This window comes from Lepus europaeus, chromosome 2 (assembly GCF_033115175.1).
Source record: "Lepus europaeus isolate LE1 chromosome 2, mLepTim1.pri, whole genome shotgun sequence".
NCBI lineage: Eukaryota > Metazoa > Chordata > Mammalia > Lagomorpha > Leporidae > Lepus > Lepus europaeus.
The window spans coordinates 102,164,929-102,191,139 of NC_084828.1; positions in this window are offsets into that span (position 1 = coordinate 102,164,929).

The following is a 26,211-nucleotide window of genomic DNA, read 5'->3' on the forward strand; positions in this document are numbered from 1 at the left end:
GCTTGCATATATTAAGGCATAATTGTATATTAATAGGTTCTATGACCATATATCTAATATAATTGTGATTTAAAATATTTCTTTACACTGTTTCCATAAGAACAGTTGCATCTTTTTGTTCATGTACCTTGCACCTCTGCCTGTTAAAGATCTGAATATGTTTGTAGAGCAAGTCTCACCTGTCAGCCAGTCATATACTCCCTCAAATCATTCTTGATTTCTTTTGAACTTTATCCTCTTTCCTGATACCATTCGAAAACCGCTAAGATAAACAAAATTCTACTTTCTACTTTTCTCTCTCATTTTGTTTTAAAAGCCTCCTTTCAAAAGACAGGTGTTTTTGGCACACCCAGGTGGGATGAGTAAGAATCCATCTTGCTAGGGCTGTTTTTAATCCTATTTTTATCCTCAGAGTATCTGAAGTTAGAGCACCTAAGAAATGCCAGGTTTGAAGCCCTGGTAAGAGAGAGGAAAAGATCTCCATCAGAAATACCGCTCAGGTTGGCCCTGGTAGCCATTGTAAGCACTGCAGCGGACTCAACACAGCGAGATAGGAGGTATCAAGAAAACAAGCAGGGCCAACCCCCTAAAGCTTGCCTACAGCAGCCCCAGAGCATTCCACACTGTTTAAGGCATACAAGTAAAATCCTATTCCAATGCAAACCATTTCAATGTAGCATTTTATTAATGAATCAGTGTACAAGTCCTCTGAGAAGGCACATGGTAATTGTGCTTTGTTCATCCGTTCCTGGATCTTATAGAACAAGTGGAGGAAGCCCTATCCCTGTAGCAGCCTGATTAAAGAAGCCCTTAACCCCAGTGCCCTCTTGTGTAACAGGGACTTTATACAACAGCAATGGGAAAATAACAGGACAAGAGGCTGCTTTTCAAAGAAGTCACAGGTGGAGGCGATGGGGGATATTATTGAGAAAATCTAGAAGGAAAGCAAATGGAGAGGAAGTCACACACACAGAGCATCTCACATAATCCCAACAGAATTGCAACATGTGTGAGCTGACTGAAATCCAAGGATGTTCCTAGGTTTCCCACGCTCTCCTACCTAATGAATGGCAGAAGGGGGACAGCAAGGGAACAAACATCCACAGCCCTCCCAACACCTAGCCCAGTCCCATTAACACAGAAGAAAATTATTACCTATTTACAACACTGAATAGGATGTGAGGCTCTAAGTGTGCAAGCCAATCGTCCACTCTAGTTCCTTAGGAATTGGAGCTGGGACAAGGAAAGCCTTTGCACAACTCCACTAAGCCAGAAGCCCAGCTTCAAAGAGCAGCTAGAGCTCCCAGCAGAACACAGGCTCAGCGTATGACACATGTGCAAAATCATCAAATGCATGCTGCACCCAGCCACCATCATCTCACAACGTGGCTATTTAAAATGGAAACACATGGCTAATGCAGAAGAAACCTGCCTTTCCCCCTTCTCCATGTGCTTAAGAGTTAGTTATCTGAGTTTAAAGAAGAGTAAAATAAAAATGACCAAAAGTAAGGAAATAGGAGCTCCAAGATCCTTTGAGGCTTTCTAAATGTGGGCGCGGTTGCAGTTACTCATTCATGAAAAGCACACAAGAGGGGTTCAAATCCTGACTCCCCTTTTGCCAGGTCTGCAGCATATTCTAAGTTGGTCTCCCGAGAAATGAGAATAATAACTGATGGTCAAATAGAATAATCTATAAAAATCTAGATAAATGCCCCATGTGCGGTTTACAGCCCTTATCTCTTCCATTGAGGAACAGTGAGTTTTTTTTCTTTCTTCATACTATTTGTTGAACTCTTTTACTTAGTGTAGGGTTAACTATACAACCATTAAGTAAACTTAAAATAGATCTTTGTAAAATTAAGAGTGGGAATGGGAGAGGAAGGAGGAGGAAGAGTTGGAGCATGGGTGTGGGGGGTGTGTCACTATGTTCCTAAATCTGTATATATAAAATACATGAAACTTGTGTAACTTAAATAAAATTTTTAAAAAGACATAAACTAATTTATAAACAATAATAGAATTGGATATGATTAGAATCATCTGTTCAGATACTCATCTGGTCTTTTCCACTGATCTGTAACTCTTAAAGGGTGGGGACCTTTCTGTGTTCATTTTTTATGAATCTAGAATGAGCATGTTGTCTTGCTGTGACTCACTCCCCAATAAGTGTGTAGTGAATAAATGAGTCTGGGAGTTGGAAATTACTCCCAATCATGCTAACCAGTGTCATTTCCAACTCTACCCAACGGGAAGCTGTATCAGCTCAAAAGGTCTTTTCTCTCTTCCTTTTACGTGGCATATGTGATACAAGGAAAGGAAAGAACATCATGCCACTAGCATAGAAATTGGTCCTTCAAGATTTCCAAAACAGAAGATAAGCTAGAAGCACATCCCTTGAGATGAAGAAATCAAAGTGCCAGAAAGCGATTTTTATCAATAGGTAATTTAAGTTTGTGCTCCAAAGTGAATCTGCTTTATTGGGGTTAATTAATGTTTTAAATAACTTGCTCCAAGACACGAAAAAGAAAATTTGCAAAGTGAGGGGTAAAACTTGTTAAACAGTGATTGCTGTAGGAAACTGGTTATTTCAATTCCCAAAATATACATAAAATATCTACTATGTGCCAGGTGATATTAGACACAGAAAAATCCAATATGAATAACACTGGCCCTTATTCCAAAAATATTATGCTTGCCACCTAATAAAAAAAAAACACATTTCCTTTTCTTCTGTTATTTTTCTAAGTTTGTAAAACTCTTGTTAACTTGTTTAAAACTGCAAGCCCAAACCCTCCTCTCATTAACCTACATCTCCAATAGAATTCTACATCAAATGAAATGTTAGGATACTTTTTAAGTCATTATCAATCCACAATTGTTTACTTCACAATTATGTTCCATGAACCTAGCTTTGCTCAAATGAAAAAGGGGCTTTCAAGTGAACACCTCGAAGACATCTAAGTGCTAGCCTTTGTATTTTGTACATGTATGCACATAGAAACAAAGCAATATTTACATTTTTAGGCACACTAAAACATAGTGTGGTGTCTATTTGTTGCATTTGAAAAAGGGTTTGCATCAGGTATACAGTTTGATGATTTGGGCAATTGTATACACCTGTGGAAATCTAATATTCATAACAAGATATAAGCTTTCCATTACTCCAAGAAATTCCTTCCAGTCACATCTTAATCAATCCCTACTATTATGTGACCCAGAACCAACCACTGTTCTCATTTTATCACTCTGTATTTTGTTTACTTATTCCAGAATATCATATAAATAGTCTCATCAGTATATACTCCATATACTGCGCTTTTTTTTTTTTGCTTAACACTATCTTTAAAATTCATTTATGGCTTTGCCTGTATCATAATTCTTTTTATTGTAGAGTAATCTCCCATGATATGGATATGCCAATATTCTTCTGTTGATGAGTTATTATGAATGAAGATGTTGTAAGTATCTTTATTGTAGTTTTATAGCAAGCTTTGAAATGAGATAGTGTAAATGATAATAAAATCTTTTTAGAATATTATTTGACAGTTTTAAGTCTATATAAATTTTGAAATTAGATTCAAGTTTCTACTTTAAAGAAAAGGGGGACATAGCAGGTCACTCTGCCTGTGATGCTGGTATCCCATATGGGCACCAGTTTGTGTCCCAGACGCTCCTAATCGAATCCAGCTCCCTGCTGGTGAGCTGGGAAAGGCAACAGCAAATGGCCCAAGTGTTTGGGCCCCTGTCACTCATGTGGGAGACTCAGAGGAAGCTCCTGGCTTCAGCCTGGCCTGCCCTGGCCATTGCAGCCATCTGAGGAGTGAACCAACAGATGGGAGATCTCTCTCTCTCTCTCTCCCTCCCCTCTCTGTAACTCTGATTTTCTAATAAATAAATAACAAAATGGGAAACAAAATGGGAAAAGCTATTGGATTTAGATTTTTTTAAAGATTTATTTATTTATTTGAAAGTCAGAGATACACAGAGAGAGAAAGAGAGGCAGAGAAAGAGAGGTCTTCTATCCGCTGATTCACTCCCTAGTCGGCCACATCAGCCAGAGCTGAGCTGATCCGAAGCCAGGAGCCAGGAGCTTCTTCCAGGTCTCCCACGCAGGTGCAGGGGCCCAAGGACTTGGGCCATCTTCTATGCTTTCCCAGGCCCATTAGCAGGGAGCTGGATCAGAAGTGGAGCAGCTGGGACTCGAACAGGTGCTCAAATGGGATGCCAGCACTGCAGGCAGCAGCTTTACCCACTACGCCACAGCGCTGGCCCCTGGATTTTGACTTTAAGGATACTTAATATGTAGAACAATTTGGAAAAATTTAAATCTTAGCAATGCTGAGTCCTCCAGTATCCACTATTTATTTTCTCTTTGAGATTCTTCACTTTCCTTAGCAAAGCATTATACTTTTCAGTTACTGTTTTGGATAATTTTTGTTAAATTTATCCCTAAGTCATTTTAATGTAATTATGAATGATACAGTTAAGATCATTTTCAAAGTGTAGGTGATTTGTAAAGATATAACTGATTTTTTAAATATTGACTTGTATCTTGAGGTACTTCTATTTTTTTTTTTTTTTTTTGACAGGCAGAGTGGAGAGAGAGAGAGAAAAGTCTTCCTTTTTGCCGTTGGTTCACCCTCCAATGGCCGCTGCGGCCAGCGCATCGTGCTGATCCGAAGCCAGGAGCCCGGTGCTTCTCCTGGTCTCCCATGCGGGTGCAGGGCCCAAGGACTTGGGCCATCCTCCACTGCCTTCCCGGGCCATAGCAGAGAGCTGGCCTGGAAGAGGGGCAACCAGGATAGAATCCAGTGCCCCAACCGGGACTAGAACCCGGTGTGCCGGTGCCGCAAGGCGGAGGATTAGCCTGTTAAGCCACGGCGCCGGCCTTGAGGTACTTCTAAATTCCATTAGTTTCAGTAACTTTTTGGAAGATTCATATGAATTCTCAATGAATACAAATCACATTGTCCAACAATATGAACCATTTTCTGTCTTCCTTCGATACATATATAACTTTTACTTATCTTTGTTGTCTTATTGCACTTAAGAACTCAAGCACAATGCAGAGCAAAAGTTGCGGAAGAAGACACCCAAGTTTACCCTGATCTTATGAAAATATTACCTAGTCTTCCTCATTAATAGGATAACCCTTTTAGGTTTTGCTATAAATACTATCTGTCATATTGAACAATTTGGTCTCTAGTCCTAGTTTTCTGAGACTGGTGATTTTTCATCAAAAATAGATTTTAAATTTAGCCAATGCTATTTACTAAAATGAGTTTCATAATTTATTCTATTAACATGAGGAAACATTTTAATACTAAGGTTTATATTCCGTTTTAAACCCAGTTAATCATGATGTATTATATTTTCTATATATGGTGAGATGTTACTTGTTAAGATTTTGTTAAAAAGTTTGTTGTTTATGCTCATAAGGGATGTTAATCTGTAATTTTTTTCAAAAATGATCCTTGTGTCATTTTGGTATGAGTATTATATTGATCTCATAAACTAAATTGGTAAATGTTGGCTTCTCTATTTTGTGAAGCAGTTTGTGTAGATGATCATTCTGTTTTTCTTGTATTTGACAAAATTCATGGATGAACCTATGTGACAATACAGTTTTTCAGGGGAATATTATTAAATATAGATTCAGAGACTTTGATACATACAGATCTATTTAGATTTTCTAATTTTTTCTTTTACAAATGCTGGTGATGACATATTTCAAGAAATCCTTCTATTTTATCTAACTTGGCATACTTATTAAGATACTTCTTTATAATATTCTATAATCATCCTTTAAATATGGCCTATAGACTTGTTTCCTATTTAATTCTGAGCATTTGCAATTTGTCTCCTCTTTCTTTTTTTCTTAAATAATCTATCTAGTGGCTTAGCAATTTTATTGATCTTTTCCAAGAACCATTCTTTATCCCATTGATTTTTTTCTATTGTTTATGTTGACTGCTGCGCTGGTTTCTTCTCTCATCTTTATAATTTTGTTCCTTCCACTTATTACATGTTTAAGTTGCTCTCCTTTCTCTAGCTTCTTAAAGCAAAAACCTAAGAATTGATTATCTATCATTGCTATTTTCTAATTTAAGTATTTAAAGTTATAAATTTCCCACTAACCACTATTTGAGTGGCACCCTACCAATTTAGGTATATTGTGATTTTACTATAACTGTTCAAAATTTGTAATATTTCCTGTGATTTTCTCTTTGATAAATGAGATATTTTGATGTCAGTTTCTTGATTTAAAAATGTTTAGAAATTTCTGAGTGCTTTTGTTACTGAATTCTGATTTCATTCCACTATGGTAAAAAAAAATGTTTTCAAATTTGTGACTTGATTTGTTACCAACCTAGTAATATAAAACATGAAACAGAGTATGATTTATCTTTGCGATGTTCATGTTTGCTTGAAAATAACATGTACTTGGCAGGAGTTAGATGTAATTTCTTATAAATATTCATTATGTTGATTTAATTAAAATTGTTTAGGTCTTCTAGAGCCCCACTTATTGTCACTGTGTACCTGTTCTAACAGTTACTAAGAGAGCACTATTAAAATAAAGTTGTTTGTATGTTTGTCCTGCATTTAATTCTGTCTATTTTTGCTGGGTGAATTTTAAAGTTTTGTTATTAGTTGCAATTAGGATTGTTACATCTTATTTCATCTTCTGATGATTTGACCTATTAAATGTCCCCCTTATTTCTTTATTCTTTGTCCCAAAATCTATTTTAGCTAATATCGACAGTCACTCCTACTGTTGTGATTAGTCTTCTCATGCTGTGTTATTTTACTTGCAACCCACTAAATCTTTACAGTGTTTGTCAGTGGTTGTGTGTCACAATACTCTGCTTCTTCATAGGCCTAGCAATTTTGTTGAGATCCTAGATTTTTAATATCTTCTTTAAAGAATTTTAAGTTTTGGGACTGACCCTGTGGTGCATTGGCGTAAATCACTGCCTGTGGTACTGGTATCCCATATGGGCACTGGTTCCATTCTCAGCTGCTCCACTTGTGATTCAGCTCCCTGCCAAAGCACCTGGGAAAACAGCGGAGGATGGCCCAAGTGCTTGGGCCTCTGCCCCCATGTGGAAGACCCAGATGAAACTCCTGGCTCCTGTCTTAAGCCTGGGCCAGCCCTAGTCATTGCAGCCATTTGGGGAATGAACCAGCAAATAAAAATCTCTCTCTCTTTCTGTCTTTCCCTCTCTGTGACTCTGCTTGTCAACTAAATAAATAAATCTTTTCTAAAAAATCATTTTAAGTTTTATTATATTAGTCAATTTACTGGAGGATTATGTTGATACTATTTGGTCTAACTTTTAAATTTTGTTAGATTGGGTCTTGAGAAATTCTTACTATTTCTAAAGTATGTTCTTTCTTCAATTTCAAGCAATTTCCTGTTTCACTCTGGTTAGCTAGGCTCAGAAGTATCCCAGTACAGTGAAGTCTTTAGAATCACACAAGTCAGTCAATGCACTTCCCTGGCAGGTCTTCCTTTTTCTGACTTACCACAAAGCCTAAAGCATCCAAAGCAGATTTCTCAGAGAAACTGAGACTTGAACCGAGCTTTGAAAGACGGATGAGCGTTGAGATGGCGAACAAGCTAGAAGAAGAGAGTATGCACTTGGTAGAGGGTAGAGGAAGAACAGGGTGGGAAGTTGACGACAAACTGACAGAAGCAAGATGTTGTGTAGCCATGAAGTCTGACAGCTTGAGTGAGATCAGTCAAGGCTTTTTGATTGCCATTTATTATAATATTTTAGCCACAGATTTATTCTTCACACTTACAGGTAACTACATAATTCTACGCACTCATATTATATAATAGACTCTTTGCTTTCTGTGTTTATGGCTTCACAAATACTGAAGTCTCTGACGGCTTTATTTACACAGATGATTAAAGAAGTTAAGAGAGAAAGCAAAAAGGGAAAGGGAGAATTTTGTCCCTTTGTTTTTCTCTATCATGTCTGTTGGTTTTCATGGTAATGTAAAGAATTTCTGCAAGCCTGTTCAAATATCAAAAAGTCTTGAGTTGCTGAAATTCCCCTTCTGAGATCACAGGAGATAGCATGCCTATCCTCATTTAGCTAAAATGTTATCTACAGTCTTCCTTTCAGCTCATGACCTCCTCATCCACAAGGATCACAATCTATTTAGAACTATTATTGGAGCAGTGTCTGCTACAGGCAAGGCCACAGACCTGCTTTCTCATTCTTAACTTTTAAAGAGAATTCCCATCCTTCAATCATGTGGAGTTGTTTTCTTGGTGTGAAAATAACTTTGAAGGCAATTATTTGTTTGACTTCAAATTTTTGAAATTTCTTTAAAGATTTATCAGGTATTTTGGTTTTTTCCATATTATATTTATAATTTAACTTCTTTAGCACCTTAGTACTTACTCAGTGTCTAATTTTGTTAATAATGCCAATATCCATTAGCATAGAATAAGCCCTCCTGTTTATCAGGAACTGTGACCTCTTCAGCATTGATTTCATGTGATCCTTACAGTAGCACTGAGAGACAGGTCCTGTCACCATAGGAACACTTGAGTAACAAGTCCACAAATACCAAGCAGTAAATGCCATTAAGGGTTGAACACAGTTATGTAAATACATGAAGAAGACAGTCCCAAAGCATACATAAAACAGCAAAAGTAATTTTCTGAGAGGACTTCACATATAACAAAGATCTTCACAAAAGTCAAATCATGGCTCTCTCATTTTTTGGCTAGGAGACTTTGGTAAAATTATTTATTCTATGTTCGTCTAATTTTTTAGCTCTATAACTCAGTAAGATTAAAACCTCTTGGTAAGTTCATAAAGATTCAATAAGATAATATCTATAAAGTTATAATAGTAGCTACTATCATTATCCATTATTATTCTAAAAGGCTTACAATCTTGACACAGTTTAAGATTCAGATTTCCTAAAAAAATCTAGCTCCAAATTACTGAAACATTTTCAGCTTCAGTTTCTTTAGGGGATAATAGCGATCACCTACACATAAAGTTGTAAGAACTGGGTGGGTTATATAACAGTCCTTGGCACATCCTAAATGTTTAATGTGTTATTTCGTACAATGATTATGACGACAGCCAGACAAAATGGTATCGTGGACTTGTTTGAAGTTCAATACAGAGGAGGACAAAGGTCCATGAGAACTTGAGTTAGAAGAAATCCATAATCTTTACAGAAATTTGACAGTTGGGTTGGTCTCCTGGCCGTACCTTCATCAGACCCCTGTCTGTACGCCGTGTAGAACAGTAATGCCCCACCTAACAACTGCTCCATAGCAAGACCACTGCGGATCCCACTCCCAGAGAGAAAATCTGAAGGAGAAAGAGCTATCCCTCTCCCTTCAGTTTGTCATTGAATAGCATGGACTTTGGGCCCAGTGATGACTCAGTGCCTCCGTAATGAGAACTGATAAGACAGTGAAGGCATCACAGCACCCAGGAGGGCATCAGCAGAGAAGGACAGTGGACGGGACTGTGGTCCTTAGCCGATCATCAATAGTGAAGTGGCAGCAGCACACTGCAAGGACAAACTTGTTGGTGAGTGTGTCTAGGGACCTGCAGAAATGGCTAAGGAGGATTTTCAGAGAACTCTATAATACAGGTGGAGGCAATGAGCCAAGGTAATTTGAATAATGACTAATAAGGTGACCTCATTTATATCCACAGACTGTTGAGGTCTAGAGCAATTCAGGTTACATTATAATAAAAACAAGTAATCATTACTATTATTGTGGTGTAATCTCATTTCAAGCACAGATTTTGCTCGTAGCTGCTTGCTTGACACTTTGGGTTGTGCCAATTTTCTGGTGGCACAGACCCAATTTTCTAGTGGTTTGAGTTTTGACTTTCTTTCGACATTGCTTAGTGGGTCACCATGAGTCAGCTGAGAAGAAATTGTGTTTGTTTCTTAAGTACATTTCTCCTTTTAAAATGCTGATTTTTTCCATATGCCTAATTAAAGTTTTCATAAACTTGAATATTTGTGTTTTCCCTTGCATCCTATGAGGATGGAGTTATTTTTTAAGGTTCTGATTAAGATAGGAACAATTAGAAACAGGAGGCCATGACCTACTGAATTTTTCATTATCCATTGAAACCTAAAAAAAATTCCTCTTCAGAGTGTTCATTCAATGGCTACCATCTCAAATACACAGGTGACAGATTTGTCCAGCTTGAGTCACATTGCAAACGCATCAAAGAGATCTGTGGATGGAGTGAAATTTGCTCTTTCTGATTTTTGTTTTGCTTCAGTTTTTGTTGTTTAAGAAAGCCACAGAGCCACAGACGTTTTGTTTTAAGTCTCATAAATACAGCAAATAGGGATAAGAGGTTAATTTTAATTGAAACATCAATTTATAAATTCAATACTGCTGAAGTGGAATTTTTTGCTCTGGTTAATTTCTCTATAAATAAACCTCTTCCCCAAACAAAAACTCTCCAAAAAGGTAAATAATCTGTGAACTAATAGGGCGGCTCTTCAAGGAAGTGAAGCATATGCTTCCAGGAGAAAATAAAATATAATATGTCTCTTAGCGTTTGACCTCAAAGTACTGTTTATTTGGCAGTCTAGAAAGATAAGTTGCTTCATATAGAAGAAGCAGGGTCTATTTACTATGAAACTGATCTTCATCCAAGCCTGCATTGTAGAGATTAGTGAGAATACAATCAGTTGCCAGGAAGATTAAAAATGGACTTGCCCAAATCTGTCTTCTGTGCCAACTAATTTTTCCAATATTTACCTATGGGAAGTATGTTAAAGAGAATCTAAACAAAAGATAACTGCTTCTTATTTCCAAAGCATGCTAAATATTAAGAAGTATAAGCGTTTTGAAGAAAGATTTCAACATATCAGAAACTATTTTTAAACAGAGTTGGTACCATTATCATTCAACAGCAACTTGGTATCAAACACTTAAAGCCACTGAGTTCAATACTTTACGTAGATTGTATTACTTACTTAATAATAACTATGTGGGGGAAGGATACTAGTATTAGCTTCACTTCACAGAGATAAAAAGAGAGGATAAATAGCCTATCCAAGATCATGCACTAAGTTTTTGAGCCACATGTTTAAAGTGTAGCACTTACTTTCAAAAGCTTGCTCTTATTCACTATGTATTTGTAAGACATTGTGCTAGAAGCTAAGCAGAAGATAGATTCTAAACCTGAGTTTCTGTTGTTCAGGTTTTTATAGTCCCACAGCTAATGGAAGGAGACAACACTGTAGGACAATATTATCCCAGGTATACTGAGTTTGTTCCAAGAGCTTCTCACTCCAGCACTCTGCTCATTCCAAGGCCAGGTGCTTGGACATCTGAGAGAGGGAAGCACAGAGACATTCTACTGCCTTGTCCTCAAAATAAGCTATGTAGAAAATTCAATTTGCATGGGAGCATTTTCATTATTTTTATATAACTAGAAATTTTACCTGTCACTAAATCTTGAGATTTAGAAAAATACTTTAGGGTGTTGGAGGAAGGGGGTAGAGATGCTGCAACAAGGGAGGGGGGTCTCCTGGTAGCAGGGAGTCCTTATTGTGGGAAAAGGAGAACATGTCTACTTAAGACCAAAGTTCCAGTGATGCTGGTAGTGTCCTTATAGCCTCATTACTTGACCAGAAGAAAGCTAGCAATTGAAATATCTATTTTCCATTTGATTTTAGTGATAATTGGCTTTGACATAAGCATGTTTATAAAGCAGAAAACCAACTTGTTCCACAAGTCTTCCTGTTTGTGTGCTATTTTTTCAAGGTGACTAGTAGATCAATTCTCTAGCTCCTGAAGAAAAAAATTTCCCAGTATATTTTGACTATCCTGTGTAGAAGTGACCTGAATTAAAATTACCCAGGCTATTACTGGTTTTTCCCTCTAAAATTACAGTTGTGCTATAATGTGCAAATATTCATTGCTCTTCAACATGAAATTTAAATTACATAGTTATAGAAAAAATCTCAATTTACAATTTTTGAAAAGAAGTCTTGGACTTCAAAGTATAATTACCTAGAGTTCATTAAAATGCAGTATTATTAACCTGAGAGCTGAAGTCTCTAGCAATAGAGGATCTTTTATAAGAGCAATTATAAAAGTCATAAATATTAAGCATGAAAGTCACACTCTACACTTAAAAGGAAAGTATGTGCTTATACCTTTAACAAATTTCAAAGAAAACCATGAAAAGAAGACAATGCAGGAGCTACCAAAATACTAAAGAGTTATGTTAAAAACTCTATGTTTGGATTAATATTAAAGTAGGGTATTATAGTAAAATATTCCATAAAGTTCTATGATGAAAAGTCAAAGGATAAAATATATTAATTAGTGAGAAAGGCATCTAGTAAAAGTAGTATTTTTTTAAAAGTAGTACTTTTTTAAAAGTAGTCTTTTTTCTAAATGATGCTTAAAGAAAAAAAGCAGGGAGAATTATGTAAAAATGTGAAGAAAATAAATGATTATGATGAAATATGCTTAAATAGTTAACAGCAGTAATTGCTGCATCGTAGCTTTATAGATGATACGTCCAGATTTTAAAAACTTTCAGTAATTTCTCAGCTCACTACAATAAGCATATATTTCTTGTAGCCACCTATTTAATTCTTTTCAACAATTATAATTGTTAAATCACAAATTTCCAGTTCTTTTTCATAGCTATCTATTCTTGTTTGACATTATTACATTATCATTTACATATCTCTGAATATTAATCAGATTTATTTATTTTGGGGGTGGTGTCTTCAATTGAGTTCTGCATTTATACAGCCACCTTGCCTAGAGGGAGAGGTTGTAGTCTCTGCCAAGAAGCACAACACAATGATTTGGGCATGTGCTGGATAGGGTAAGGGTAAGGCTGATGGGTCACTAGGCTATGTAGCTCAGTGGTTGGTCTTCTGGAAGTGAGAGACCCTTTCCTTTCCAGGTTACCACCACTTGCTAAAAGTGCTGCCTTATCTCTGTACCCAAACTCTCACACATCCTTGCTCCCACATGGAGGTAGACAAAGCCATTGCTGTCCCTGGAATGCACCTTGCCTTTTGTTTCAGAATCTCTGCCAACTTCTCCTTCCCATTTCTTTAGCCCTTCCCTCCCCAGATATGATGTGTTCCGTCTCCTGTGCTTTTTCCCATTTTATGATATAGCAAGAATCATTTTGAGCATGGGTGACACATTTAATCTCTAAAGCAAATGAGCAAACAAGAATCTTTCCTATTATTTCTGAACATTTGTGCTTAGTCTGTTTCTTGAATCAGAAAAAGTAAACAAAAATTTTACAAATTAAAGAAAATAAAATAAAGATGGAAATCTAAGTGATTCCTAAGGCATCCCATTCAGAAGATGTGACACCACCATCAACTGGTCCTGGTTTTTATTTTTATTTTTTTAATTTTGCTCTGGCGATATCATCGTTTTTCCTTCCAGTAATTTCCTCTGGGTATGTGAATGAAGATTGCTCACTTAAAGATTGAGTCCTCAAGCAAAAAGCCATCAAGAAGCAGCAATATTATGGTCAAATAATCAAGTAATGATTAAATTAACACTATTGCGATTCTGGATGCACATTAGGCTTACCAATGACTTGAAGCAATTAAACATGTGAAAACTTGCTTATCTGTCAGGCCTACCTGTGGACACATTACAAAGGCTCCAAAGGAACTGATGTATACAAAGGAACAGTATCAGCTATCCTTTCGGAACAGGCCCCTTGACAATGCTGTTCATATAATTCCATTTCATTTATCCCAGAAGCCTCTTAAAAATCAGTTGTGTTCTGATTTAGATTTTCTTTTTTTTTTTTTTTTTTTTAATTTTTGACAGGCAGAGTGGACAGTAGAGGGAGATAGAGAGAAAGGTCTTCCTTTTTGCCGTTGGTTCACCCTCCAATGGCTGCCGCGGTAGGCGCGCTGCAGCCGGCGCACCGCGCTGATCTGATGGCAGGAGCCAGGTGCTTCTCCTGGTCTCCCATGGGGTGCAGGGCCCAAGTACTTGGGCCATCCTCCACTGCACTCCCTGGCCACAGCAGAGAGCTGGCCTGGAAGAGGGGCAACCGGGACAGAATCCGGCGCCCCGACAGGGACTAGAACCCGGTGTGCCAGCGCCGCAAGGCGGAGGATCAGCCTGTTAAACCATGGCGCCGGCTACTGATTTAGATTTTCTGACTTGGCCTATGGTTGATCAATATGTTTCCTATAAAACTTTAGTTTCTTCTTACTTTTAGTAAAAATGAGGAGCAAATAAAAATAACTAGATAACAAAATACCAAAGTGGTTATTCTGTTTGCTTGTAATTTTGAGATTCTACAGATTAAATTTTATTTTTTTTAGGTCCAAGATTTATTTACAGCCAAGAATTGGAGATTTTCTGGTTTTATAAAGAGGAGGGAAGCCCTCAAATTCTTTTGAATATCAAATATGTCTTAATAAATTATACTTGACAATTAAAGGGTAATGGAATCCAAATCAAGCAGAATAGATTTCTTTCTAAATACTCACGGGTTACAAAATAAAGGTGCAGGCCAGCGCTGTGGCTCACTAGACTAATTATCTGCCTGCAGCGCCGGCACTCTGGGTTCTAGTCCCAGTTGGGGAGCTGGATTCTGTCCCAGTTGCTCCTCTTCCAGTCCAGCTCTCTGCTGTGGCCCGGGAAGGCAGTGGAGGACGGCCCAAGTGCTTGGGGCCCTGCACCCGCATGGGAGACCGGGAGGAAGCACCTGGCTCCGGGCTTCGGATCGGCGCAGTGCCAGTGTTGACAGCCATTAGAGGAATGAACCATAGGAAGGAAGACCCTTCTCTCTGTCTCTCTCTCACTGTCTATAACTCTCTCTGTCTCTCTCTCTCTCTCTCTCACTGTCTCACTCTGCCTGTCAAAAAATTAAAAAATAATAATAAAGGTGCAGAGGCTTGGCACAGAATACCGTTGACTTTGCCAAGACCTCAAACATATATATATATATATATATATATATATATATATATATATATATATATATATAACTATTTGCCAAGTGCCAAATATGGTTCAATTCTCTAATATGTAACAATACTGGTATTAATATTTTCTGAAACAACCTTCAGTAGTTAATTATAGGACAATACAATAGAGAATATCTTTTTGTTTTTAAGGATTGTTTTATTTATTTGAAAGGTAGAGATACAGAGAGAGAAGGAGAGAAAGAGATTGATCTTCCATCCACTGGTTCACTCCCCAAAAGGCTGCAACAGCTAGGGCTGGGCCAGGCCGAAGCCAGGAGACTGGGCTTCATCCAGGTCTCCCATGTGGGTGCAGAGTGCATCTTGCACTGCTTTCCCAGGCACTTTAGCAGGGAACTGGATAGGAAGCAGAGCAGCCAGGACTTGAAGTGGCACCCATGTGGCACGCCAGCACTGCAGGCAGAGGCTTAACTTTCCATGCCACAAAGCTGGCCTCAGTAGAGAATTTCTTAAATGGAAGAGAAGGGTAGAATTATATGAATTGTAACATACTGGTGTTGACTAATTTTTGACAGGGTCTACCTCAAAGATCTTGTGTTCTTTATACTGGCATTGTGGCTTAGCTGCTTGCTAATTTATATGGGAAGGCAGGAAATAATGGCCCAAAGTAGTTGGCCCCTTGCCAACCCTATGTGAGACTCTGATTTCTAGCTCCTGACCTTGACTTGTACTAGTCTTGGCTGTTGTGACCATTTGGAGTCTGAACCAGCAGATGGAAGAGCTCTTTGTCTCTCCTTGTCTCCCTCTGTCATTCAGCCTTTCAGATAAGTAAACAAACACATCTTTAAAAACATCTTCCCTTCTCAATCTTATGAACTTAATATTTTGGGATAGAATATTGTAGAATCCATCTTATCCTTTAATTATTAGGTGATGTGGTGCCAAACAGCAAGGAAACTTACAAGGAGAGGCTTCTGTTAGGCTAAGGTCAATGCTATCTATTGGAGACACAAAGGTGAAGACAGCCTCTGAAACACATCTTGGTACTCACGTAAATGAGAGCCAACCCCAAGCTGGACTAAGCTGGACAATAGAGGAAAAGAGTGTAGAAGGTGCTCTGTGGTTATCTTAACCATAACTAAGAAGCAAAAGAAATCATCTTTGGGTACAAGTGTTTAGCCCAGTGGTTAAGACATCCTTGATCTACATCAGAATGCCTGGGCTTAATGCCTGGATCTAGCTCCTAACTCTGGTTTTCCACCAGTGCAAATGCTGGAAGGTAGTAGGTGATGGCTCAAGTACTTAAGTCCCTGTCATCCTTGTTGGAGACCTGTATTGAGTTCTTGGCTTCCAACTCTGGCCCCAGCTCAGCCCAACCCTGGACATTGTGGGCATTTGGGGAGTGAACCAGCAGATGGGAGTGTTTTCTCTCTCTCTCTTTCTCTCTCTCTTCTCCTCTACATCTTAAATAAATAACTTTGTAAAATAAATAATCTATAAATGAACACCAAATAAGATGCTCTGTGGTGTAGCAGGTAAAGCTGCCGCCTATAGTGCTGGCATCTCATATGGGCATCAGTTTGAGTCCTGGATACTCCACTTCTGATCCAGTTCTTTGTTAAGGCATGGGAAAGCAGTGCAAGATGGCCCAAGTCCTTGGGCTCCTGTACCATGTGGGAGACCCAGAGGAAGCTCCTAGCTCCTGGCTTCAGATAGGCTCAACTCCGGCTGTTGTGGCCATTTGGGGAATGAACCAGCAGATGGAAGACCTCTCTCTCTCTCTGCCTCTCTGTAACTCTGCCTTTCAAATAAATAAACCTTTGAAAGAAAGAAAGAAAGAAAGAAAGAAAGAAAGAAAGAAAGAAAGAAAGAGGGAAAGAGGGAGGGAGGAAGGAAAGAAAGAAAGAAAGAAGAAAGGAAGGAAGGAAGGAAGCAAGGAAGGAAGGAAGGAGGGAGGGAAGGAGGGAAGGAAGGAAGGAGGAAGGAAGGAAGGGAGGAAGGAAGGAAGGGGGGATGGAGCTTGTGGCATAGTGGGTGCCAAGCCACCACCTGCAATGCCAGCATCCAATATGGACACTGGTTCATATCCCAGCTGCTCCACTTTCTTCCCAGCTCCTTGCTAATGGCCTTAGAAAATCAGGAGAAGATGGCCCTAGTACTTGGATGCCTGCTACCCATGTGAGAGACCCAGATGAAGCTCCTGACTCCTGGCTTTGGCCTGGCTCAGGCCTGGTCCTTGCAACCACTTGGGGACTAAACCAGGGAATGGAAGATCTCTCTGTCTGTCTCTCTCTCTCTCTGTCTCTGTGTGTGTGTGTGTGTGTGTCTGTTTCTCTCCCTCTTGCTCTCTCTCTTTTCTCTCCCTCTGTCACTATAACTCTGGCTTTCAAATAAAAAAATAAATCTTAAAAAAAAAAAAAAAACAGAGTTACAGAATCTGCTGGTTCACTCCCTAAATGGCCGCAACAGCCAGAGCTGGGCCAATCCAAATCCAGGAGCCAGGAGTCAGGAGCTTCTTTCAGTCTTCCACATGGATGCAGGGGCCCAAGGACTTTGGCCATCTTCCTCTGCTTTCCCAGGTGAATTAGTAGGGAGCTGGATCTGAAGTAGAGCAGCTGGAACTCAAACTGATGCCCATATGGGATGCCAGGCACAAAAAATGGCTTTACCCACTATGCCACAGCACCAGTCCCAGTAAATAAATCTTTAAAAAAAATAAGAAGTGAGAACATATTCTAATATGTATGAATAGAAATATTCATTTAAAGTTTTATAATATTAGAAAATAATAAGAAATGTAAAAGGCTGACAATAAGAAACTGAGTGCATGTGTTACACATTTATAAGAGAGCCAGTGAAGGTGATACTGTGGAATTAAAAGGGAAGATGTCCAAGTCACCAAGTGAAGCAATACAAGATTAGCAAAATAATACATTGTCACATCAAAATGTGCATAGGTGAAGGGATTCCAGCTGTACCTCGGCTCTCTTTCTCTCGAGACTTCAAGAACTTGATACTTCAACATCCCCTTGGTACCAGTGTCCTTGGTGATCTCAATCAACCTCTTGGCTTCAAACACCATATTTAAGCTAAAATCTACAAAAAAATTTTTGCATTTTTGGTCTAGACCTCTTTCTGTGCTCCAAATTAATCTATTCACTTGGATAGAAAACATCTCAGTTATACCTAAAACCAAACTAATATCCTGAGTTCCTGGTCCCCATAACAGCTGTTTCTTCCAGTCTTTCTCATCTCTATTAGTGCCAAATCTATATTTTAAGATACTAAAAAAAAAAAAAAAACTTGCAGTTGTCCTTAACTCTACACTAGTTTTACATACCAAGTTTAATTCACTGACAAATCCAGTCAATGCTCCTTTCATATTGTGTCTAAATCTGACCATTGCTCCCCACCCACTCATGTCACTTTGGTCCAAGCCAACATCATGGCTCATCAGGGTATTAAAGTGGCTTCATGCCCTTGTTTTAGAACTCCCCTCATTGCCTGCTCTCTAAATGGCAACCAGAGTGATCATATTAAAACATAAAGCAGAACACATCTCTCTCCTGCTCACAACCATTCAATGACTTCCTATATCAATTCAATTAAAAGTGAAGGCTAAATCTTTATATATAAAACACACGAAATATGTTCACCCTCTATATGTAAAAAATCATTAAAAATAAAAAATAAAGGCATCCCTGTGAGCTATGACATTTTACTCGATCTGGCCAGCCCTCATCATTATGACTACCTTGCACCAATCTACCGCTTGCTCACTCTGCCCAGGCTTCACTTGCTTCCTTGCTATTTCTTAAACCTTGCGATTCTCACCTTCTATTCTTTTACTCAAAATGTCTTGCTCCTAAATACTCATATGGCTTACTATCTCACCTCCTTCAGATTTCCTCCAAAGGCCAAATTGGAGGATTCCTTAAATGCTCTATTTAGAATGTACCGCCTCACCTACATATACATATTTCTTTTGCTTGTATTTTTCATGGCATTTATTAACATCTAAGCTACAATATAACATACTTATTTATTTTGCTTAATTTCTGACTCCTCTTCCCACACTAGTTAGAATATAATCTCCATGGGGAAAGAATTTCATCTGAGTCATTGCTGTATCCCCAGTGCCTGGATTGTAGGTGTTCTATGAATAATTGTTGAATGAATGATAAAGATATATACTAGACCAGTAATTATCACTGAATGGAGGAATTTAGGGTAATCTGTATTTTTCTTTCATACATTTGCTAATTTTTTAAGTAGGTCTTATTATTAGAGTGGTTTTTAGAGTAAAACTGAGTGGAAAGAACAGAAAATCCCCCTATGCCCTCTGCTCCCATACACTAACAATAGCTCCCACTGTCATCATTCCACACTTAAGTCATATATTTCTTAGAATCAATGCCCCTGTGGGGCTGGCGCTGTGCTGTAGCAGGTTAGACTACTGCCTGCAGTGTCGGCATCCCATATGGGTGACAGTTCAAGACCCAGATGCTCCACTTCCAATCCAGCTCTCTGCTATGGCCAGGGAAAGCAGTGGAAGATGTGGGCCCCTGCACCTGCATGGGAGACCCAGAGGAAGCTCCTGGCTCCTGGCTTCAGATCAGCACAGCTCTGGCCATTGAGGCTAATTGGAGGGTGAACCAGCGGATGGAAGACCTCTCTCTCTCTCTACCTCTGCCTCTCCTTCTCTCTCTGTGTAATTCTGACTTTCAAATAAATAAATGGATCTTTGAAAAAAAAGAATCAATGAACCTGCATGGGCATATCATTATCATCCACCTTCCATAGTTCACTCAAGTGTCACTCATAGTGCTGTACATTCTATGGGCTTGGATAAATGTATAATGACATATATCCACCACTACAATATCATAAAGCATAGTTTCACTACTATAATAATTATCTATGCTTCATTCCTCACTCCCCACTTCACACCTGCTATTATTTATTAACATATAAGATATGTTAATATATAGTATTGACTATAGTATTGACTTTTCAAAAATGTCATGTAATTGGAATTTAGCATGCAGTCCTTGAGACTGGCTTCTTTCACTTAGTAATATGCATCTACCTTTCCTCTATGTGTTCTCATGACTTGATTATTCATTTATTTTTAGAGTGGAATAATGTTACATTCTAAATGTACCAGTTTATTTGTCCATCCCCTTACTGACAGTACATCTTGGTTGCTTCAAAGTTTGGGCAATTATGAATAAAGCTGCTACAAACATCTCTGTGCAGGTTTTTGTGTAGATATAAATTTTCAACTCATTTGGGTAAATATTGAGGGACGTAGTACATTATATAACAAGAGAATGTTTAGCTTTACAAGAAACTGCCAAATTGTCTTCCAAAGTGGCTGTACCATTTCATATTCATGTCAGCAATAAATAACGTTCTTTTTTTCTGCACACTTGTCAACATTTGGTGTTGTCAGTGTTGTGGATCTGGGCCACTTTAATAGGTGTGTAGTAGCATCTCATTGCTTTTTTAAATTATAATTCACTAATGAGATATAATTTTGAGCATTTTCCATATGTTTATTTGCCATCTGTATATCTTCTTTAATGAGTTGTGTGTTCAAGTGTTATTTCCATATTTTAATTGGGTTGTTTATTTTCTTATTACTTAGTTTTAAGAATTTTTGTATACTTTTAATAATAATCCTTTATCAGATATGTCTTTTGCCAATATTTTCTTCCAATCTTTGGCTTGCGTTATCATTTTCTTGAGATAAATTTTTATAATTGACTAAATGTTCCACATTTTAAAATATATGTCATAGATCCTCTGCCAAATGAGTATTAAATTCTTTCAACTTATGGCTGGTTATGTAACAGCTGTGTTATGTGGGTGATAACATAAAGAATGCACATGAATCAATGTAGGCTGAATCTTTATAAGTGGATATCCTTTATAAGTGGATATAAGTGGGTATATAAGTGTATATACCCACTTTTCCAATAAATATAGCCATTGTTGGGATTCCTCACTCTGTGTAGTACATGTCACATTTTATTTTTTGTAGGCAGAGCAAAGTGGTTGTGCCACATTAAGCAAATGCTCTATTATTAGACAAAACATCTGTCCTGTGTCTGGGATTTCTGACTGTTGGACTCTCTGTCTTTGTCTTGAGCAGGATTGCCCCAAGCAGATGCTTTGCCTCTGGACTTGTTTTGCAGAAGTTTTTCTTACCCCATATAAATAAACCCATCTTGGCCTGTTCGAGTCCTGGCTGCCCCGCCTCTGAGCCAGCTCTCTGCTATGGCCTGGAAAAGCAGTAGAAGGTGGCCCAAGTCCTTGAGTTCCTGTATCCATGTGGGAGACCTGGAAGAATCTCCTGGCTCCTGGCTCCTGGCTCCTGGCTTCGGGCTCAGCTCCAGCCTTTGCGGCCAATTGGGGAGTGAATCAATGGATAGATTCTCTCTCTCTCTCTCTCTCTCTCTCTCTCTCTGCCTCTCTGTAACTCTGGCTTTCAAAGAAATAAATGAATTTTTTATTTTTTTTTATTTTTTTTTTAAATTTTTTTGACTGGCAGAGTGGATAGTGAGAGAGAGAGACAGAGAGAAAGGTCTTCCTTTTTGCCGTTGGTTCACCCTCCAATGGCTGCTGCGGCCGGCGCATCTCGCTGATCCGAATCCAGGAGCCAGGTGCTTCTCCTGGTCTCCCATGCGGGTACAGGGCCCAAGGACTTGGGCCATCCTCCACTGCCTTCCCGGGCCATAGCAGAGAGCTGGCCTGGAAGAGGGGCAACCGGGACAGAATCCGGCGCCCCGACAGGGACTAGAACCCGGTGTGCCAGCGCTGCAAGGCGGAGGATTAGCCTGTTAAGCCACGGCGCCGGCCTATAAATGAATATTTTTCAAAAAGTGTTAACTGTACCCCCATATTCATTGCAGCTCAATTGACAATAGCTAAGATATGAAATCAACCCAGATGTCCATCAGCTGATTACTGGATAAAGAAATTATGGTGTATATATACACTATGGAACACTACTCAATGATAAAAAGATGAAATATTTCTTTTGCAACAAAATGGATGTAACTGGAAACCATTTTACTGAGTGAAATAAGCCAGTCCTTAAAAGACTGACACCATAAGTTTTCCCTGATCTGTGGTAATGTAATGTATTGGAGTGAAATTGACATTTTGAGATTTGATGATCATTTACATCCCTTGTCTCTACTGTTAAGGAACAATGTTTTATCCTTCACACTAATTGTTGAACTCTTTACTTAGTGTAGGGCTAACCTTATGAGTATAAAGTAAACTGAAAACAGAATTTTGTAAAAATTAAGAGTGGGAATACGAGAGGGAGGAGAAAGAAGTGCGAGACACGGGTGGGGGGCAGGTAGAGTGGGAACTATCACTATGTTCTTAAATTTATATATGTAAAATTTATGAAACTTATACACCTAAAAAATTTAAGAAAAAGAAGTCTTAGCTTAATAATCTTTTCCTTGCCTCTGCTAAGACCTGCTAGAACAGGGGAGAGGAATGGATGGCTATCTAACCCACTCTCTGATCAAGAGACACTCTCTGCCAACCCTTTCCAGCTTCTGATGGAAAGAGAGCCTCTGATTACTATTGAATGTCATCCTTAAGCACATTTCTTCATTTATGTGAATTTCAACATGCATGTCCATAAGACAGAGGTAAGATTGTCTTCTTTTCCAGGTTATTATAAAGAATAGAAGTAATGCAAGTGAAACATATCACACATCTTAAATACTCAACAAAACTGCTGTCGTGGCTCCATCCCCCACACGTTGTTCATTCCATTTACTTTCTCATTTACCTCTCAAGTTCATGTTGCATTCCAAAGCTCTTTCTTAAGAAGGAGCATGTGAGATGGGTTTGATATCCATTCTATGTATTTCAGTTCTGTGAGAAACATCTCTTGTGAGTTAAGCTGTTCCTATTTCTAGCTCCTGGCTAAGCAGTTGAAGCAAATAATGCTTAGTTCTGATGTTACCCATTGAACGTATCCCACAGCATGGCTTGGACTTAAATTTAATCTGTAGCCTGATTTCTATTCTAACTTTATAATCACTGGGAAGCTCTTTACTAGAGATGAAGGGGGACTAAAGCTCAGAGGGGTCACTTACTTCCCAGCCATAGCAATTTCCCCTGTGTCACTATATTGCTCTTCCTAGTTTTCCAAGTACTTAGCCCAGAGGTATAGCTGGGTTAAAAGAATCTTGCCCTGGACTGGACAATAACAAGGCAGAGTGCAGCACCTGCAGGGTCTGAAGACGATGAAAAAGCCCCACACTCTCACTACTTCATGGTCCTGGTCTTTCTGCTGTAGTACAACCTCTGAGACTGCCTTATCATACTTATGACAATTGTCATGGCAATCTATTTCTTTTTATAAAATATGTAAAGGTAGGGCCAGCACCGTGGCTCACTTGGTTAATCCTCTGCCTACGTCGCCGGCATCCCATATGGGCTCCAGGTTCTAGTCTCGGCTGCTCCTCTTCCAGTCCAGCTCTCTGCTGTGGTCGGAGGGGGCAGTGGAGGATGGCCCGAGTGTTTGGGCCCTGCACCTGCATGGGAGACCAGGAGGAAGCACCTGGCTCCTGGCTTCAGATCGGCTCAGCTCCGGCTGCTGCGGCCATTTGGAGAGTGAACCAACAGAAGGAAGACCTTTCTCTCTGTCTCTTTCTCTCACTGTCTATGACTCCACCGTCAAATAAAAAAAAAAATATGTAAAGGTGTCAATTTTTTTGACAATATGCTTTCCATGATCCTCTCCTAGCTGTATTTTTATGAATCTTCATTTGGTGGTATTTTGTTCTATTATCAAGGGATATATTTCAAGAGTGTTTCTCAATCCTATCCTCAACCCACACTTAATGAACAATGCTGAATTTCCCCAACATAGAAGCACACTGCAGTAGACTGGGCAATCTCTAGACTTGAACAAGGCTTAGAGGCTCAGCTGCAACTTTACTCATTCTTATTTATCTGCATTTCTGTGACAGTCCATAACCTGAGACTTAGTTTCCCATCTGTAACTGGGGATAGTATTAGCAAATGTATAGGTCTCTTGATTCTATAACCCTTTGAAAATGATAACCATCATGAATAAAAATGCCTTTGGCAATTTTAGTTTTATATAATTTTTGACTAAATAAATTAACATAATAAGCAAACTACTAGACAGACAAGGCTGAACATCACCAGAAGAATGTCAACATAGCCCTAAGAATGGCTTTGGTGCCTCTTTGAAATGTAACTGCCCACTGAATGATGTACCACAGTGATGGAAGAACTATAAGACTCTTGGCAAAAATTCAGTAATACTGTAAAGATTGTGACCATTACTAATGAAATGTTTGCAGAGGCTAACTATCTCCAACCGCCAGGAAGCCAAATACCTAAATGGCAGGAGGTCACTTGGTATTTGAAAGACAAACTAGGATGAGTCAATAGTAACTACAAGGAAACCAACCTGAGGGTTAAAAAATCCAAAATAGTTTCATGATATATAAGTAACTATTTCAAAGCTAGACTTTTAAATTCAGAGGACAGGAATCCTGAAAACCCTGGGTCCAGAATTATGAGGTGATTTGGCCAAGGTCACACAAAAACTGAATGCACATCCTTAAGGGAGGCAACAGGTGATGGATCAAGTACTTGAGTATCTTTCACCCACCTGGGACACAGAGTTCCTGGCTCCTGGTGTCAATCTGACCCAACCCCAGCCCAGCTGTTACGGGCCTTTGGGACATAAACCAGTGGATGGCATGCTTCTCTTTCTCTGTTGCTCTACCTTTCAAATAAAGAAAACTCAGTCAGTACATATATTTTTTAAAAGCAATGGTTGATTTCTCTCATATATATTAATAAAACAAATCAGATGAAATAAAAGCAATTACCTGTAAGGTCATTGGGCACTTTTTTCCACCTCTTCTCTCGTTTTGAGTTATTGATTTGTGTAGAGCTTCAACAAGGCCATTCAAAAACACATCAAGGCTAAAGAACAAAACACACAGCCTTCCCCAGATACATAAATATCCATCATGTTTCTACAAATATTGTAAGAAAATTGAGAATAAACAGCTGCTGTTGTGGCATAAAAGATGTGCCAGCCTTACAGTCAAAAGATCAGAGTACATACAGGACACAGTGCTGCCACTACATCCTGCTGTGACTTCAGAGTGAGAATTTTAACGTCACCTAGAATACGAGACAACCTCTTTGTCATAATTCATTTTGTGCTGGTATAACAGAATCAGTAAGACTGGGTAATTTATAAACAAAAGAACTTAACATGTGGGGAGGGGCTTTTGGCACAATAATTAAGATGGGATGCTTGCATTGGGTATCAAAGTGCCTGATGTGAATCCTAACACATCTACTTTCAAATCCGTTTCCTGCTAATACACACTATGGGAAACAGCAAGTGATGACTCAACTAGTTTAAGACCTTGCCATCAACATGAGAAACACGCATTGAGTTCTAGGTTCCTGGGTTCGATCTGACACAGCTTCTATTGTGGGTATTCAAGGGAGTGGACCAGCAGATAGATATCTCTGTGTCTATTTATCTGTCTTTCCAAAAAGGTGAAAATAAATCTTATTTTTAAAAAGATTTTATTTATTTATTTACTTGAGAGGTTGAGTTACAGAGAGAGGGAGAGACATAGAGAAAGGTCTTCCATCCATTGGATCACTCCCCAAATGGCCACAATGGCCAGAGCTGGGCCAATCTGAACCCAAGATCCAGGAGCCTCCTCCAGGTCTCTCACATGGGTGCAGAGGCCCAAACACTTTCTCAGGCCATAAGCAGAGAGCTGTATTGGACGAGGAGTAGCTAGGACATCAACCAGCACCATATGGGATGCCAGTGCCACAGGTGGAGGCTTAGCCCACCACGCCACAGTGCCAGCCCATAAATCTTATTTTTTATAAAAGAAGGACTCGGGGCTAGAGCTGTGGCATGGCAGGTAAGGCTGCTGCCTGCAGTGCCAGCATCCTATATAGGGCCAGTTCGAGTCCCAACTGCTCCACTTCTGATCTAGCTCTCTGCTATGGCCTGGAAAAGCAGTGGAGGATGGCCCAAGTCCTTAGGCTCCTGAATCCACATGGCAGACTGGAAGAAGCTCTGGGCTTCGGATCAGCACAGCTCTGGCCATTGTGGCCATCTGAGGGGTGAATCAGCAGATGGAAGACTTTCTCTCTCTCTCTCTCTCTCTCTCTGCCTCTGCCTTTCTTTCTCTGCCT